Source organism: Arvicanthis niloticus, chromosome 26 (genome assembly GCF_011762505.2).
Source record: "Arvicanthis niloticus isolate mArvNil1 chromosome 26, mArvNil1.pat.X, whole genome shotgun sequence".
In the NCBI taxonomy this organism is placed as follows: domain Eukaryota; kingdom Metazoa; phylum Chordata; class Mammalia; order Rodentia; family Muridae; genus Arvicanthis; species Arvicanthis niloticus.
This window is the reverse complement of record NC_133434.1, coordinates 21567270-21586584: the sequence shown is the minus strand read 5'-3', so window position 1 is coordinate 21586584 and position 19315 is coordinate 21567270. Positions and strand designations below refer to the sequence as shown.

The following is a 19315-nucleotide window of genomic DNA, read 5'->3' as shown; positions in this document are numbered from 1 at the left end:
CCACAGAGGTGTCCTTCCCACTGTACATTACAGGTATGTCCTTCCAACTGTCCACTAGAGGGATATCCTTACCACTGTTCACCACAAGAAGGTCCTTCTCACTGTCTACAAAAGGGATGTCCCTTTTACTGTCCTCAACATAAACTTCCTTCTCACTCTGCAAAACAGGGACATCCTTTCAACTGTCTACCACAGGGAGGTCCTATCTACTGCCCACCACAGTGATGTCCTTTCCACTGTCCACCACAGGTACGTCTTCCTCACTGTTCACATCAAGGACATCCTTCACACTGTCCACCACAGAAACCACCTCCACACTGTCCACAATGGAACTTCCCACATTCTGTCAGCCGCAGGGACATACTGCCCAATGTCCACCAGAGGGATGTTCTCACCAATGTCCAACACAAAGTTGTCCTCGGCCCTTTTCACCACAGGGACATCTTTCCCCTGTCAACCATAAAGATATCCACCCCATTGTCCAACACAGAGATGTTTCCCAACTTTCCACAACAGGGCGTCCACAACAATGTCTACCACAGGGCTGTTCTTTCCCACTGTTCAAAACAGGAACTTCCTCCCAACTGTGCACCACAGGGAAATCCTCCTGTGCACAACAGGTTTGTCCTCATGACTGTGCACAACAGGGACATCTTCCAGTGCAGAACAGAGACGTCTTCACCACTGTCCACCCCAGAGATGTCCTCTGCACTCTCCAAAACAGAAACATTCTTCCCATGGTCCATCAAAATGACATTCTCCAGTGCACCACAGAATTGTTCTCACCACTGTTTATTGCAGGGATGACCTCCCCACTGTCCAGGACAGGGACATCCTCTCCACTGTCCACCAAAGGGACGTCCTTTCCACTGTCCACCTCAGTGACGTCCTTTCCACTGTCAACAAAAGGGATGTCCTTCCCAAAGTCCACCACAGGGACGTTCTTCCAATTGTCCACCACATGGACATCCTCACCACTGTCCATCACATGAACGTCCTCACCACTGTCTACCACAAGGATGTCCTTCCCACTGTCCATCAAAGGGACGTCCTTCCAATTGTTCACCACAGGGACATCCTTCCCACTGTCCACAACAGGCATGTCCTTTCCCTTGTCCACCACAGGGACAATCTTCCCACTGCCCACCACAGGGACATCCTCCCAACTCTCCTTCCCAAGGAGTTCTTCCCCCAGAGTCCACCACAGGGAATGTCCTTCCCTCTGTCCACAAAAGGGACATACTTCCCACAGTCCACAACACAGACATCTTCTCCACTGTCCAGCACATGGACGTCCATTCCACTGTCCACCACAGGGACATCCTACCCCACAATCCACCTGAGTGTGGTCCTCCCCACTGTCCACCACAAGGACATCCTCAGGTGCACAACAGGGATGTCCTCACCACTGCCTACAACAGGGATGTCCTTCTCACAATTCAAAACGGAAAGGTCCTTCCTGTTGTCCACCAAAGGAAGTCCTTCCCTCTGTCCACCTCAGTGATATCCTCCCCTCAGACCATAGCAGGGATCTCCTTCCCACTTTCCATACAGGGACGTCTTCCCTACTGTCCACAAGAGAGTCATCCTTTCCACTGTCTACCAAAAGGTATTTCCCAATGTCCTCAAAGGGATGTCCTTCCCACAGTCCGCACCATATATGTCCTTCCAATGTCCACCACAGGGACCTTCTTCCCACTGTCCACCACAGGGAAGTCCTCTCTACTGTCCACCACACATATGTCTTTTCCACTGCTCACCACAGGGATGTCCTCCAGACTGTCCATAACAGGCATGCTCTTTTCACTCTCCACCACAGGGACTTCTTTCCCACTGTCAACCACAGGGAGGTCCTCTCTACTGTCTACCGCAGGGATGTCCTTTCCGCAGTCCACCAGAGTGATGCCCCCTGCACTGTCCACAACAGTTATGTCCTTCCCACTGTCTACCACAGAAAGGTACACATTGCTGTCCACAACAGAAATGTACTTCCTAATGTCGACCTCAATGATGTATTTTCCACTGTCCACCACAGGGACGTCCTTCCCACTCTCTACCACATGGTGATCGTCCTCACTGTCCACCAGAGGGACATGCTTGCCACTGTTCAACACACGGGTATCCTTCACAATGTCCAAAATATGTAAGTTCTTCCCACATTCCACAACATAAATGTCCTTCCCAGACTCCACCACAGGGAACTTCTTCTCACTGTTCACCACAGAGAGGTCCTCTCTATTATCCACTACAGGGATGTCCTTACCACTGTCCACCTAAGTGACAACATCCCCTCTCTCAACCACAGGGACATCCTTCCCACTGTCCACCACAGGGAGTTCCTCCCCAATGTCCCCCAGAGGAACATCCTTCCCACTGTTCACCACAAGGAGGTCTTTCCCAATGTCCACAACATATATGTCCTTCCCATATCCTCCACAGGGACCTCCTTCTAACTGTCCACCACAGGGAATTCCTGTCTACTGTCCACCACAGGGATGTTGTTTCCACTGTTCACCAAAGAGACATCCACTGCACTGTACACAACAGGCATGTCCTTCCCACTGTCCACCACAGAAAGGAACACCCTGCCCTCCACAACAGGAACGTACTTCATAATGTCCACTAAATGATGTCCTCTCCTCTGTCCACTACAGAGACATCCTTCCCAATGTCCACCACATGGTGTTCCTTCCCACTGTCCATGAGAGGGACATGCCTCCCACTGTCCAATACACGGAGGTCCTTCCCAATGTCCACAACATAGAATTTCTTCCCACAATCAAAAACATAAATGTCCTCCCTACTGTCCAACACATGGACCTTCTACCCACTGTTCCCCACAGAAAAGTCCACTCTACAGTCCACCACAGTGATGTCCTTAACACTGTGCAAAGCAGTGACATCTCCCCTCTGTCCACAACAGGGATGTCCTCACCACTGTCTACAACAGGGTTGTCATTCCCACAATTCAAAACAGAAAGTTCCTCCCCGTTGTCCACCAAAGGGAAGTCCTTCCCTCTGTCCACCTCAGTGATATCCTCCCCTCAGACCATGACAGCAATGTCCTTCCCACTGTCCACCACAAAATGTCTTTCCCATTGTACACAACAGGAACGCCCTTCCCACAGTCTACAAAACATATGTCCTTCCAATGTTCACTATAGGGACCTCTTTCCCACTGTCCATCACTGGGAAGTCCTCCCTACTGACCACAACAGGCATGTCCTTTCCATTCTACATCACAGTTATGTCCTCCGCACTGTCCACAACAGGCATGACCTTTTAACTCTCCACCACAGGGACCTCCTTTCCACTGTCCACAACAAGGAAGTCCTTTCTACTGTGCACCACAGGGATGTTCTTTCCACTGTCTACCACAAGGATGTCCTCCCCACTGTCTACAACAGGGTTGTCCTTCCCACAATTCAAAACAGAAAGGGCCTCCCTGCTGTCCACCACAGGGACATCCTCCCCTCTGTCCAAAAGAGGGACATTCTTCACACAGTTCACCACAAGGAGGTCTTTTCCAATGTCCACAACAGAGATGTTCTTCCCACAGTCCACAACATAAATGTTCTTCCCACTGTCCACCACAGGGACGTCAACTCTACTGTCAATCAAAGTGATGTTTTTTCCACTGTCCTCCAGAGGGACATCCTTCCCACAGTCCACAGTTACATCCTCCCCACTGTCCACAGCAGGGATGTTCTTTACATTGTCCACCACTGGGACGTCCTCCACAGTTTCCACCAGAGGTACATACTACCCACTGTCTACCACAGGGACATCCTACCCACTGTCTTCCACAGGGAGGTCCTCCCAAATCTTCACCACAGGTAGGTCCTCTCCACTGTCCACCACAGGGACGTCATTTCAACTGTCCACCACAGAAATAGTCTCCCCTCTTTCCACAACAGCAATGTCCTTCCAAATGTCCACAACAGAAAAGTCCACCCCGCTGTCCACCACAGAGATGTCCTTCCCACTCTCCACCTAAGTGACGTCCTCTCCTCTGTCCACAAGAGAGACATTCCTCCCACAGTTCACCACAAGGAGATCTTTCCCAATGTTCACAACAGAGATGTTCTTCTCACAGTCCAAAACATAAATGTCCTTCCCACTGTCCACCACAGGGACCTCATCCTACTGTCCACCACAGGGACGTCCTCCCCGCTGTCCACAGCAAGGATGTTCTTTAAACTGTCCACCACAGGGACGTCCCCCCAGGTTCCACCACAGGAACATACTACCCACTGTCTTCCAATGGGAGATCCTTCCAAATCATCACCACAGGCGTCATTTCAACTGTCCACCACAGAAATATTCTCGCAAGTGTCCACAACAGTGATGTCCTTCCCATTGTCCACAACAGAGACGTTCTACCAACTACCCTTCACAGGGACATCCTACCCACTGTCTACCATAGGGATGTCGTTCCCACTGTCCAGAAAAGTGATGTTCTTCCCTCTGTTCACCAAAGGTACATCTTTCAACTGTCCACCAGAGAGGCATCCTACCCAGTGTCCACCACATGGACATCCTTCCCACAGACCACCACAAAAATGTCCTTCATACAGTCCACCATAGAGAAGTCCTCCCTGTTATCCACCAAAGGGATGTCCTTTCCATTGTCAATCAAGGGACATCATCCAAATTGTCCACCACAGTGACTTCCTTTTTCACTGTTCATCACTGGGACATACTACTCACTTTGCACAACAGGGACAATTTCCTGTGCACAACAGGGATATCCTCAACACTGTGCTCCACAGGGACATCCTCCTTTGCACACCAGAGGTGTCAGCAACACTCTCCACCACAGAGAAATCATCTGCAATCTCCACTACAGGGACATCCTCCCCACTATCCAACAAAGAAACGTCTTTTCCACTATTTAACACAGGCATGTCATCCCAAATGTCCAACACAGAAAAGTCATCTTCACTGTTCACCACAGGGATGTCCTTCCCACTGTCCACCAAAGTGACATCCTCCCTTCTGACCATAAGAGGGACATTCTTCCCACAGTTTACCACAAGAAGGTCTTTCCCAATGTCCACAACAGAGATGTTCTTCACAAAGTCTACAACATAAATGTTCTTCCCACTGTCCACCACAGTGTGTTTCTTTCTACTATCCACCACAGAGATGTACTTTTCACTGTCCACTAAAGGGACATTTACCTTTACACCAGAGAAACTTCCTTACCATTGTCCACCACAGAAACATCCTCACCACTGACCACCACTGTGATGTCCTTTCCACTTTCTTCCATGAGGAGGTCCTATCCACTGTCCACCACAGAAACATCCTTTCCACAGTTCACATCAGGGATTTCCTTCCCAATAGCCACGACAGGGAGTTCCTCACCACTGTCCACAAGACGGATGTCCTTTCGACTGTCCACCACAGAAACATCCTCATCACTGTCTATCACAGGGACATCTTTACCACTGTCCAGCACAGAGACATCCTCCCCACTGTCCACAACAGGTATGTCCTTCCCAAAGACCACCACAGGGACATCATTCCAACTCTTGACTACATAGACATCCACCCCACTGTCCACTACAGGGAGGTCCTCCCCACAGTCCACCACAGAGATTTCCTTTCCATAGTCCAACACATGGATGTCCTCCACAGTGTAATCCACAGGGATGTACATTTCAGTGTACAGTACAGTGAAGTACTCACTACTCTATACCACAGGGATGTCCTTCCCATTGACCACCTCAGTGACTACCTCCCTTCTTTTCATCACAGGGACATCCTACCCACTGTCCACCACAGAAAGGTCACCCCTGCTGTTCACCACAGGGACATCCTTAACACTATTTACCACAGGGTCATCCTAACCAATGTCCACCATAGGGAATTCGTTTCCACTGTTCACCACAGAAACATCCTTTCTACTGTACACCACACGGACATTCTTCTGTGCATAACTGAAATGTTCTTACCACTGTTCATTGCAGAGATGTCCTCTGCACTCTCCACTCTAGGGAAATCCTTCCCACTGTCCACCAAAGAGATGTTTTCTTGTGCACCACAGGAACATCCTCCCCACTGTCCACAAGGCCATCATCCCACTGTCCACCACAGTGAAATTCTCTCACCAATGTCCACTGCAGAGACGTCCTTCCCGTGGTCCACCACAGGGATTTCCTCCCAACTGTCAAACACAGGGACATTCTTCCCACTGTAAACTACAGAGACATCCTCCCCACTGTGCATCACAGGGACATCCTCTTGTGCACAACAGAGACATCCTCACGAATGGGCACAACAGGAACATCTTCTGGGGCACCCCATAGACGTCCTCACCACTGTCCACCCCAGAGATGTCCTCTGCACTCTCCAAAACAGGGATATCCTTCCCACGGTCCACCAAAATAACGTTTTCCTCTAGCCACAGAAATGTCCTCATCACTGTCCACCACCGGGATGTCCTTACCACTATCTACCACAGGGACATCCTTTACATTGTTCACCACAGGGACATCCTTCTGCCAGTCCACCACAGAGATGTCCTCCCCACTGTCCAAAAAAAGACATCCTTCCCACTGTCCACCACAGGGATGTCATCCCAACTGTTCAACACAGAGAGTTCCTCTTCACTGTCCACCACAAAGATGTCCTTCCCACTGTCCACCAGTGATATCCTCCACACCCTGCTGTCCACAACCGGAATGTTCTTACTAATGTCCACATCAATGATATCCTTTCCACTGCCCAACACAGGGACATCCTTCTCACTGTCCACCACATGGTGGTCCTCCCCACTGTCCACCAGAGGGATATGCTTGCCACTGTAGATCACACGGGAAGTCTTTCCCAATGTCCACAACATGTACATCCTTCCCCCAATCCACAACATAAATGTCCTTCCCACACTCAACCACAGGGACCTTCTTCCCACAGTTCACCATAGTAAGGTCCTCTCTAATATCCACCACAGTGATGTCCTTACCATTGTCCACCTAAGTGACAACCTCCCCTTTCTTCAACACAGGGACTTCCTTCCCACTGTAAACAACAGGAATATCCTCCCCACAGTGCACCACAGGTACATCCTCCTGTGCACAACAGAGATGTCCTCACAAATGTGCACCACAGGGACATCTTCCGGGGCACACCATAGATGGCCTCAAAACTGTCCACCCCAGAGATGTCTTCTGCACTCTAAAAAACAGGGACATCCTTTCCATGATCCACCAAAATAACATTTTCCTGTGCACCACAGAAAAGTCCCCACCACTGTCCACCACAGGGACGTCCTCCACACTGTTCACAACATGGATGTTCTTACCACTCTCCACTACTGGGACATCCTCCACACTGTTCACAACAGGGACGTCCTTCTGCCTGTCCACCACAGGGATGTCCTCCCCCCCTCCACAAAAAGACATCCTTCTCACTGTCCACTACAGGGTTGTTATCCCAACTGTCCAACACACAGAGTTCCTCTTCACTGTCCAACACAGAGATGTCCACAGAAGGGACGTCCTTTTTAGAGTCCACAACATAAACGTCCTTCTCACTGTCCACAACAGGAACATCCTTCCCACTGTCTACCACAGGGAGGTCCAATCTACTGTCCACCAAAGTGATGTCCTTTCCACTGTCCACCAAAGTGACATCCTCCTCACTGTCCAGCACAAGGACATTCTTCCCACTGTCCACAAGAGCTACCACCTCCCACTGTTCACCATGGGAACGTCCTACACTCTGTCAGCCACAGGGACATCCTGCCCAATGTCCACCACAGGGATGTTCTCACCAATGTCCAACACAGAGTTGTCCTCAGCACTCTTCACCACATCGACATCTTTCCCCTGTCAACCACAAAAATGTCCACTCCACTGTCCACCACAGAGATGTTTCCCCACTGTCCACAACAGGGGTGTTCTCATCAATGTACACCACAGGGTTGTTCTTTCCCATTGTTCAAAACAGAAACCTCCTCCCCACTGTGCACCACAGGGACATCCTCCTGTGCACAACAGGGTCATCCTCATGACTGTGCACCACACAGACATCTTCACGTGCACAACAGAGACATCTTCACCACTGTCCACCCTAGAGATGTGCACTCTACAAAACAGGGACATCCTTCCCACGGTCCATGAAAATAATGTTTTCCTTTGCCCCACAGAAACATCCTCACCACTGTCCACCACAGGGACGTCCTCATCACTGTCCACCACAGGAATGTTCTTACCACTCTCCACCACAGGGACATCCTCCTCACTGTTCATCACAGCAACGTCCTTCTGCCTGTCCACAACAGGGATGTCCTCCCAACTGTCCACTAGAGGGATATCCTTCCCACTGCTCACCACAAGGAGGTCCTTCCCAATGTCCACAAAAGGGACATAATTTCTACAGTCCACAACATAAACATCCTTCTCACTGTCCACAAGAGGGACATCCTTCCCACTGTCTACAACAGGGAGATCCTATCTACAGTCCACCATAGTGATGTCCTTTCCACTGTCATGGTACAAAGTAAGGAAGTTCACATCTGGAAGACTACACAAGGAGAAAAGCATGGGTATACGCTGAGTGCCAGGCAACTCTTACAGAGCTAAAAATATTAAATGCAGGTTATTTGTGCAGTTTGGGTGAAGACATGTTATTTTGAGTTGAGTAGCCACAGGGTAATAGCCGGCCATGCACTGTTCTCTGTTTTGGAAACCATGTACAAAGAAATAGCTGTATTGCAGAGAAAACACATGGTACAAAGTAAGGAAGTTCACATCTGGAAGACTACCCAAGGAGAAAAGCCTGGGTATGCGCTGAGTGCCAGGCCACTCTTAGAGAGCTAAAAAAAACTAAGTGCACGTTATTTGTGCAGTTTGGGTGAAGACATGTTATTTTGAGTTGGGTAGCCACAGGGTATTAGCCGGCCCTGCACTGTTCTATCTTTTGGAAACCATGGACAAATTTGCATTGTATTGCAGTGAAAACGCATTGGACAATGTAAATAGTTCACATCTGGAAGACTACCCAAGGAGAAAAGCCTGCATATGCGCTGAGTGCCAGGCAACTCTTAGAGAGCTAAAAACACTAAATGCAGGTTACTTGTGCAGTTTGGGTGAAGACGTGTTATTTTGAGTTGGGTAGCCACAGGGTAATAGCCGGCCATGCACTGTTCTCTGTTTTGGAATCCATGAACAAAGAAGTAGCTGTATTGCAGAGAATACGCATGGTACAAAGTAAGGAAGTTCACATCTGGAAGACTACCCAAGGAGAAAAGCCTGGGTATGTGCTGAGTGGCAGGCAACTCTTAGAGAGCTAAAAACACGAAATGCACGTTATTTGTGCAGTTTGGGTGAAGACGTGTTACTTTGAGTTGGGTAGCCACAGGGTAATAGCCGGCCCTGCACTGTTCTCTGTTTTGGAAACTATGTACAAAGAAGTAGCTGTATTGCAGAGAAAAAGCATGGTACAAAGTAAGAAAGTTCACATCTGGAAAACTACCCAAGTAAAAAAGCCTGTTTATGCTCTGAGTGACAGGCAAGTCTTAGAGAGCTAAAAACTCTAAATGCATGTTATTTGTGCAGTTTGGGTGAAGACATGTTATTTTGAGTTGGGTAGCCACAGGGTATTAGCCGACCCTGCACTGTTCTTTGTTTTGGAAACCATGTACAAAGAAGTAGCTGTATTGCAGCTAAAACGCATGGTACAAAGTAAGGAAGTTCACATCTGGAAGACTACCCAAGGAAATAAGCCCGGGTATGTGCTGAGTGCCAGGCAACTCTTAGAGAGCTAAAATACTAAATGCATGTTATTTGTGCAGTTTGGGTGAAGACGTGTTATTTTGAGTTGGGTAGCCACAAGGTATTAGCCAGACGTGTACTGTTCTCTGTTTTGGAAACAATGTACAAAGAAGTAGCAGTATTGCAGCTAAAACTCATGGTAAAAAGTAAGAAGTTCACATCTGGAAACCTACCAAGGAGAAAAGCCTGGGTATGTGCTGAGTGCCAGGCAACTCTTAGAGAGCTAAAACACTAAATGCACGTTATTTGTGAAGTTTGGGTGAAGACGTGCTATTTTGAGTTGGGTAGCCACAGGGTATTAAACGGCCCTGCACTGTTCTCTCTTTCGGAAACCATGTACAAAGAAGTAGCTGTATTGCAGAGAAAACGCATGGTACAAAGCATGGCAGTTCACATCTGGAAGGCTACACAAGGAGAAAAGCCTGGGCCTGCGCTGAGTGCCAGGCAACTCTTAGAGATTTAAAAACAATAAATGCACTTTATTTGTGCACTTTGGGTGAAGACGTGTTATTTTGAGTTCTGTAGCCACGGGGTATCAGCCAGCCATGTACTGTTCCCTGTTTCGGAAACCACGTACAAAGAAGTAGCTGAATTGCAGAGAAAACGCATGGTACAAAGTAAGGAAGTTCACATCTGGAAGACTACACAATGAGAAATGCCTGGGTATGTGCTGAGTTCCAGGCAACTCTTAGAGAGCTAAAAACACTAAATGCACGTTATTTGTGCAGTTTGGATGAGGACGTGTTATTTTGAGTTGGGTAGCCTCAGGTTATTAGCCGGACCTGTTCAATGTTTTGGAAACCATGTACAAAGAAGTAGCAGTATTGCAACTAAAACACATGGTACAAAGTAAGGAAGTACACATCTGGAAGACTACCCAAGGATAAAAGCCGGTGTATAAGCTGAGTGCCAGGCAACTCTTAGAAAGATAAAAAAACACTAAATGCTCATTATATGTTCAGTTTTGTTGAAGACGTGTTATTTTGATTTTGTTAGACACAGGGTATGAGCCGGCCTTCTACTGTTCTCTGTTTTGAAAACCAGGTACAAAGAGGTAGCTGTATGGCAGAGAAAATGCATGTTACAAAGCATGGCAGTTCACATCTCGAAAACTACCCAAGGAGAAAAGACTGGGTATGCGCTGAGTGCCAAGCAACTCTTAGAGAGCTAAAAGCACTAAATGCAAGTTATTTGTGCAGTTTGGCTGAAGACGTGTTATTTTGAGTTGGGAAGCCACTGGGTATTAGCCAGCCCTGTACTGTTATCTGTTTTGGAAACCATGTACAAAGAAGTAGCTGTATGGCAGAGAAAATGCATGTTATAAAGCATGGCAGTTCACATTTGGAAAACTACAAAAGGAGAAAAGCCTGGGTATGCGCTGAGTGCCAGGCAACACTTAGAGAGCTAAAAACACTAAATGCACGTTATTTGTGCAGTTTGGGTGAAGACGTGTTATTTTGAGTTGGGTAGACACAGTGTATTAGCCGGCCCTGCACTGCTCTCTGTTTTGGAAACCATGTACAAAGAAGTAGCTGTATGGCAGAGAAAATGCATGTTACAAAGCATGGCAGTTAAGATCTGATAAACTACACAAGAAGAAAAGCCTGGGTATGAGCTGAGTGCCAGGCAACACTTAGAGAGCTAAAAACACTAAATGCACTTTATTTTCGCAGTTTGAGTGAACACGTGTTATTTTGAGTTTGGTAGCCAAAGTTTATTAGCCGGCCCTGCACTGTTCCTTGTTTTGGAAACCATGTACAAGGAAGTAGCAGTATTGCAGTTAAAACGCAATGTACAAAGTAAGGAAGTTCACATATGGTAGACTAGCCAAGGAGAAAAGCCTGGGTATGTGCTGAGTGCCAGGCAACTCTTAGGGAGCTAAAAACACTAAATGCACGTTATTTTTGCAGTTTGGGTGAAGACGTGTTATTTTGGGTTGGGTAGCCACCGGGTATTAGCCAGCCCTGTACTGTTCTCGGATTTGGAGACCATGTACAAAGAAGTAGCTGAATTGCAGTGAAAATGCATGGTACAAAGTAAGGAAGTACACATCTGGAAGACTACCCAAGGAGAAAAGCCGATGTATAAGCTGAGTGCCAGGCAACACTTAGAGAGTTAAAAACACTAAATACACGTTATTTGTGCAGTTTTGTTGAAGATGTGTTATTTTGATTTTGTTAGACACAGGGTATGAGCCGGCCTTGTACTGTTCTCTGTTTTGGAAACCAGGTACAAAGAGGTAGCTGTATGGCAGAGAAAATGCATGTTACAAAGCATGGCAGTTCACATCTCGAAAACTACCCAAGGAGAAAAGACTGGGTATGCGTTGAGTGCCAGGCAACTCTTAGAGAGCTAAAAACACTAAATGCACGTTATTTGTGCAGTTTGGCTGAAGACGTGTTGAGTTGGGAAGCCACTGGGTATTAGCCAGCCCTGTACTGTTACCTTTTTAGGAAACCATGTACAAAGAAGTAGCTGTATGGCAGAGAAAATGCATGTTATAAAGCATGGCAGTTCACATTTGGAAAACTACCCAAGGAGAAAAGCCTGGGTATGCACTGAGTCCCAGGCAACACTTAGAGAGCTATAAAACTAAATGCACGTTATTTGTGCAGTTTGAGTGAAGACGTATTATTTTGAGTTGGGTAGCCACAGGGTATTAGCCGGCCCTGCTCTGTTCTCTCTTTTGGAAACCATGTACAAAGAAGTAGCAGTATTGCAGCTAAAACACACAGTTCAAAGTAAGGAAGTTCACATCTGGAAGCCTACCCAAGGAGAAAAGCCTGGGTATGCGCTGAGTGCCAGGCAAGTCTTAGAGAGCTAAAAACACTAAATGCACGTTATTTGTGCAGTTTGGGTGAAGACGTGTTATTTTGAGTTGGGTAGCCACAGGGTATTAGCCGGCCCTGCATTGTTCTCGGTTTTGGAAACCATGTACAAAGAAGTAGCTGTATTGCAGAGAAAACACATGGTACAAAGCATGTCACTTCACATCTGAAAGACTATCGAAGGAGAAAAGCCTGGGCCTGCGCTGAGTGCCAGGCAACTCTTAGAGAGTTGAAAACACTAAATGGACGTTATTTGTGCAGTTTGGGTGAAGACGTGTTATTTTGAGTTGGGTAGCCACAGGGTATTAGCCGGCCCTGCACTGTTCTCTCTTTTGGAAACCATGAACAAAGAAGTAGCAGTATTGCAGCTAAAATGCATGGTACAATGTAAGGAAGTACACATCTGGAAGCTTACCCAAGGAGAAAAGCCTGGGTATGTGCTTAGTGCCAGGCAACTCTTAGGGAGCTAAAAACACTAAATGCACTTTATTTGTGCAGTTTGGTGAAGACGTGTTATTTTGAGTTGGGTAGCCACCGGGTATTAGCCGGCCCGGCACTGTTCTCTCTTTTGGAAACCATGTACAAAGACGTAGCTGTATTGCAGAGAAAATACATGTTACAAAGCATGGCACTTCACATCTGAAAGACTATCGAAGGAGAAAAGCCTGGGCCTGCGCTGATTGCCAGGCAACTCTTAGAGAGTTAAAAACACTAAATGGACGTTATTTGTGCAGTTTGGGTGAAGATGTGTTATTTTGAGTTCTGTAGCCACTGGGTATCAGCCAGCCATGTACTGTTCTCTTTTTTGGAAACCATGTACAAAGAAGTAGCTAAATAGCAGAGAAACACATGGTACAAAGTAAGGAAGTTCACATCTGGAAGACTACCCAAGGAAAAATGCCTGGCTATGCGTTGAGTGCCAGGCAACTCTTAGAGAGCTAAAACACTAAATGCACCTTAGTTGTGCAGTTTGGGTGAAAATGTGTTATTTTGAGTTGGGTAGCCACAGGGTATCAGCCAGCCATGTACTGTTCTCTGTTTTGGAAACTATGTATAAAGAATTAGCAGTATTGCAGCGAAAACGCATGGTAAAATGTAAGGAAGCCGGCCCTGCACTGTTCTCTCTTTTGGAAACCATGTACAAAGAAGTAGCTGTATTGCAGAGAAAACACATGGTACAAAACATGGTACTTCACATCTGGAAGACAACCTAAGGAGAAAAGCCTGGGTATTTGCTGAGTGCCTGGAAACTCTTAGAGAGCTAAAAACACTACATGCATGTTATTTGTGCAGTTTGGGTGAAGACATGTTATTTTGAGTTGGGCAGCCACAGGGTATTAGCCGACCCTGCACTGTTCTCTGTTTTGGAAACCTTGTACATAGAAGTAGCTATATTGCAGCTAAAACGCATGTTATAAAGTAAGGAAGTTCACATCTGGAAGACTACCCAAGGAGAAAAGCCTGGGTATGCGCTGAGTGCCAGGCAACTCTTAGAGAGCTAAAACACGAAATGCATGTTATTTGTGCAGTTTGGGTGAAGACGTGTTATTTTGAGTAGGGTAGACACAGGGTATTAGGTGGCCCTGCACTGTTCTCTGTTTTGGAAACCATGTACAAAGAAGTAGCTGTATTGCAGCTAAAACGCATGGTACAAAGTAAGAAAGTTCACATCTGGAAGCCTACTGAATGAGAAAAGCCTGGGTATGCGCTGAGTGCCAGGCAACTCTTAGAGAGCTAAAACCACTAAATGAACATTATATATGCTGTTTGGGTGAAGATGTGGTATTTTGAGTTGGGTAGCCACAGTGTATTAGCTGGCCCTGCACTGTTCGCTGTTTTGTAAACCATGTACAAAGAAGTAGCTGTATTGAAGAGAAAACGCATGATACAAAACATGGCAGTTCACATCTGGAAGACTACCCAAGGAGAAAAGAATGGGTATGTGCTGAGTGCCAGGCAACTCTTAGAGAGCTAAAAACACTAAATGCACGTTACTTGTGCAGTTTGGGTGAAGACGTGTTATTTTGAGTTGGGTACCACAGGGTATTAGCCGGTCCAGCACTTTTCTCGCTTTTGGAAAACATGTACAAAGAAATAGTACAAAGTAAGGAAGTTCACATCTGGAAGACGACCTAAGGAGAAAAGCCTGGGTATACGCTTAGTGCCAGGCAACTCTTAGAGAGCTGAAAACACTAAATGCACGTTATTTGTGTAGTTTGGGTGAAGATGTGTTATTTTGAGTTGGGTAGCCACTGGGTATTAGCCAGCCCTGTACTGTTCTCTGTTTTGGAAACCATGTACAAAGAAGTAGCTGTGTGGCAGAGAAAATTCATGTTACAAAGCATGGCACTTCACATCTGGAAGACTATCGAAGGAGAAAAGCCTGGGCCTGCGCTGAGTGCCAGGCAACTCTTAGGGAGCTAAAAACACTAAATGCGCGTTATTTGTGCATTTTGTGTGAAGACGTGTTATTTTGAGTTGGGTAGCCACAAGGTATTAGCCAGACCTGTACTGTTCTCTGTTTTGGAAACCATGTACAAAGAAGTAGCAGTATTGCAGCTAAAACTCATGGTAAAAAGTAAGGAAGTTCACATCTGGAAACCTACCAAGGAGAAAAGCCTGGGTATGTGGTGAGTGCCAGGCAACTCTTAGAGAGCTAAAACACTAAATGCACGTTATTTGTGAAGTTTGGGTGAAGACGTGCTATTTTGAGTTGGGTAGACACAGGGTAGTAACCGGCCCTGCACTGTTCTCTCTTTTGGAAACCATGTACAAAGAAGTAGCTGTATTGCAGAGAAAACGCATGGTACAAAGCATGGCAGTTCACATCTGGTAGGCTACCCAAGGAGAAAAGCGTGGGCCTGCGCTGAGTGCCAGGCAACTCTTAGAGAGTTAAAAATACTAAATGCACGTTATTTGTGCAGTTTGGGTGAAGACGTGTTATTTTGAGTTCTGTAGCCACTGTTTATCAGCCAGCCATGTACTGTTCTCTGTTTTGGAAACCATGTACAGAAAAGTGTTATGAGCCGCGCCGGAGCTCAGGCTCCATTTGAGGGGGATGGAGCGCGCGAACTGGCAGCTAGGAAAGTGCAGAGAGAAAAACTACAAGCCTCCGAGCTCGCTCAGGATACAGCCCACTTCCTCTCAGGCAGTTAGTTCCATACGATAAGCGCTATGGTTAGAGACGCCAAACTCATGGCCCAAACCAGGGCAGGATACGAGCAAATTGGCAAACTGCCAATCGGGTGTAAACATGACTAGCTAAGGGTTATATAATCTGGCACCACGGACCCCCGCCTGTCCCCGTCCTGTCTCCTCTCCTCATTGATGAAATAAATATTGTTGTGGAAGGATCCTGACGCACGTGTCATCTTTCTCGGGCGAGAGCGTGCAAGTGCGGGTTATAGTTGGTGCCGAGAGCCGGGTTGTTATGCCATACCACCACTGGTGCCACAGACGGGGACCCTCCGCTTTTGCGGAGCAGGATTCAGAACCACAAGACTAGGTAAGCTCTGAAAGGCATGCATTTTTATTTTCAGCTAGCAGGAGCCCTTGAAGCCTTCGCTATTGTTCTGGTAGCACTCATTCTGTTCCTTTTGGTTTCATTCTTCCTCCACAAATATTCTTGTTAAACGGGACACTTTTAAAAAGAAACTTGCAGCCGTTGGGAGTGGTTAGTCGGACGTATATAAGCATAGCGCCCCTCCCTGTGTGTTCGCTCCTCTAGTATGTAAGAGGGCAGCATGGGAACTTCACATTCTGTGGTTATGGCTCTTCAATCACTCTTAAGGCAACATGAAGTAAAAGTTCCCACCAAGACTTTACAGAGGTTTGTAAAGGAAGTGGATCGCATAGCTCCCTGGTATATCTGCTCAGGGTCACTAATGCTCGCTTCCTGGGACAAACTGGAGGGTGATTTGCTTAGAGAACAGCAGAGTGGGAAATTAATGCCTGGAACTAGACCACTGTGGAAGCTAGTTAGGTCATGTCTACTGGATGAGAAATGCAGTCCGGCTATAGCGACAGGCCAGGGGGTGCTAGAAGACCTTCAGAACAGCATGTCAGAATCAGAGTGGAATAAGAGATTGAGAGCTCGAAGAAAAAAGGAAAAAGGTATACCAGAAGTATCAGGCCCTTCCAAAGACTCACAGTATATGGAAGAGAGAGATAAGGGGAAGCACACCCTGGGTGAGATATATATGAAGAAAGATAGGGAGAGATATACCTTAGAAGGAAAAGGTAGGGAGGGAACCAAGGCTCCAGAAAGAAAACCCCTGTATCCGGTACAGGAACTGAAAGCCTTGAGAATTGATAATTGTGAGCCAGAGGAACTCAGCTCCTCTGAGGAGGAAATCTCAGATAAACAGACAGCCTACTATGATAAGCAGCTGCCGCAGCAAATTGGAAAGCAGAAGAAAACAGGAAATAGGGACTACACGGCTTCTCAGCCTGTTGCACTCCCCCAATCCATTGTTTCCAGTGCCCTTCCACCTTATGTGGAGAAGCCTTATGCAGAGAAGCGCTGCTCAGATTCCATCATGTCAAAGGGAGATAAGAAAAGGTTATTGCAGGCCTTTCCGGTGTTTGAGGTTGCGGAAGGAGGTCGAGTCTATGCACCAGTAGAATATGGTCCCATTAAGGAACTTGCTGAATCAGTTAACAGATACGGAGTTGATGCTAATTTTACAGTCATGCAGCTTGAGAGACTTGCCACTATGGCTATGACTCCGAATGATTGGCAAAGTACAGTAAAAGCTGCTCTCCCTAATATGGGACAGTACATGGAATGGAAAGCCTTATGACATGATGCTTCTCAAGTACAGGCAAGGGCCAATGCCAATACAGAAGGCAATCAAAGAGAGTGGACGTTTGAATTGTTAACAGGACAAGGACAGTATGTTAATGATAAAACAAATTACGACTGGGAAGCATATGGCCAAATTTCAGCTGCTGCTATTAAAGCATGGAAGGCCCTCTCCAAGAAAGGTGAGGCCGGGGGACACCTAACAAAAATATTACAAGACCCCCAAGAGCCATTCTCAGACTTTGTGGCTAGGATGACAGAAACAGCAGGCAGAATTTTAGGAGACCCAGAGCGAGTCAAACCATTGATAGAACAACTGGTGTATGGAAATGCCTCACCAGAGTGCAAGGCAGTCATTACCCCTAGAAGAAACAAAGGGTTAACAGACTTGATAAAGGTTTGCTGAGGACTTGGAGGCCCTCTTACTAATGCTGGCCTTGCAGTGGCTATCTTACAAAGCCAAAACCGCTCTATTCCTGGCAGCCGTAAAGTCTGCTATAACTGTAGCAAACCAGGTCATTTGAAACGAGAATGTCATGCTTCCACACAAAAAAGAACTCCAGGGCTTTGTACAAAATGCAGAAAAGGTTATCATTGGGCTAATGAGTGTCGCTCAGTTAGAGATATTCAGGGAAAGCTTATTGAACATGATTCCCCACCAGTGGGAAGAGATCAAAGTATTCCAAAAAAACGGATTTCAGGGCCCCAGATCCCAGGGCCCCCAAAAATATGGGACACAAATCAGCAACCAGAGGACACTTCTAGCCACAGAGCTACAAGAGGATCCACAGGATTAGACCTCTGCTCCACCTCCCGATACTTATTAATGCCTCATATGGGCGTACAACCTATTACAGTTGATTTTAAAGGCCCCCTGCCTGAGGGAAGTGTTGGCCTCATTCTAGGTTGCTCCTCTCTTACCTTGAAAGGGCTTGTGGTTCATCATGGTGTGATATGTTGGGCCTTGGACGAGGTAACTCCATTTAACCTATTAATTTCAGTCACGTAGGACAGGTAGAGGGCATGATTAACAAGTCTCTACCTCCAGAGATTTAAATATTAATGAATTATCAAAAGGCCAGGGGCTTAGCTAATTAAGTTATTCCCTCCCCTTTCTCCCTTCCCTATAAGACTGGTCTCCCCTGGCCTTTGGCGGGGGAAGCGCGTACCAGTTGCACCCATTCACCATGTCATGAACAATAAAAGCTTTGGAAAACCGGATTCCACGTGTCCATGGTCTCTCCGCCTGATTCCCAGCTTTTGGAACCCTGGAACCTTGCCGATGCAGCCGCCGGCCCGCCCACCGACAGCTGCATGAATGTGGGATCTTCCACTGGCGGCGCGGGAAGCCCTGGTGCCAGACCGCCCTGAGATTCTGTCGCCGGACTCCCTCCCTTCCCCCCGCCCGCGCGATTTCTGCCCCACAGATGGCGCCCAACGTGGAGCACGACCACCCATGCGTCTACAAGAAAAATCCTGGCTAAATCTGCTAAGCAAGTATACTTCCTGCGAGATGTGAAGTCTCTTGGTCCTCTCTCAGTGCGCCCCGCGCGCTCCCCGCCTCCATTCTGCCAGAGTTCCAAGACCCCAGAAGGAGGCCAATCTCGGCATATGGATCTGCTGCCCATACGACCCCCACATTCTCCCGTTTTGCCGTGCCCACCCATCACCGAGGCTTGGGCCCAAAACGGAGATTTTCCACCGAGAGACTCCTACCACAGAGTCTGCCTTGTGCACTGTGAGTGCCCTGCTTAGCCCCTGCTCCTCTACAATAGCCCTATCTCTGACAAAGGACGGTGCAGACCAGCGACAGAGATCCACACTCGTGCACCCACGCACGGGCCTACATTGTTTCCCACAGGTGGTGGACAACGTGCGCAGAGCCAGCTCCACAAGCACCC

The 19315-nt window shown here is 47.3% G+C and overlaps 1 pseudogene; it reads left to right on the top strand.

The window, feature by feature from the left end:
- LOC143438750 (Y-box-binding protein 3 pseudogene) overlaps nt 1-18898 on the top strand; it is an 80613-nt pseudogene extending 61715 nt beyond the window's left edge.
- The last annotated feature ends 417 nt before the right edge of the window (nt 18899-19315 follow it).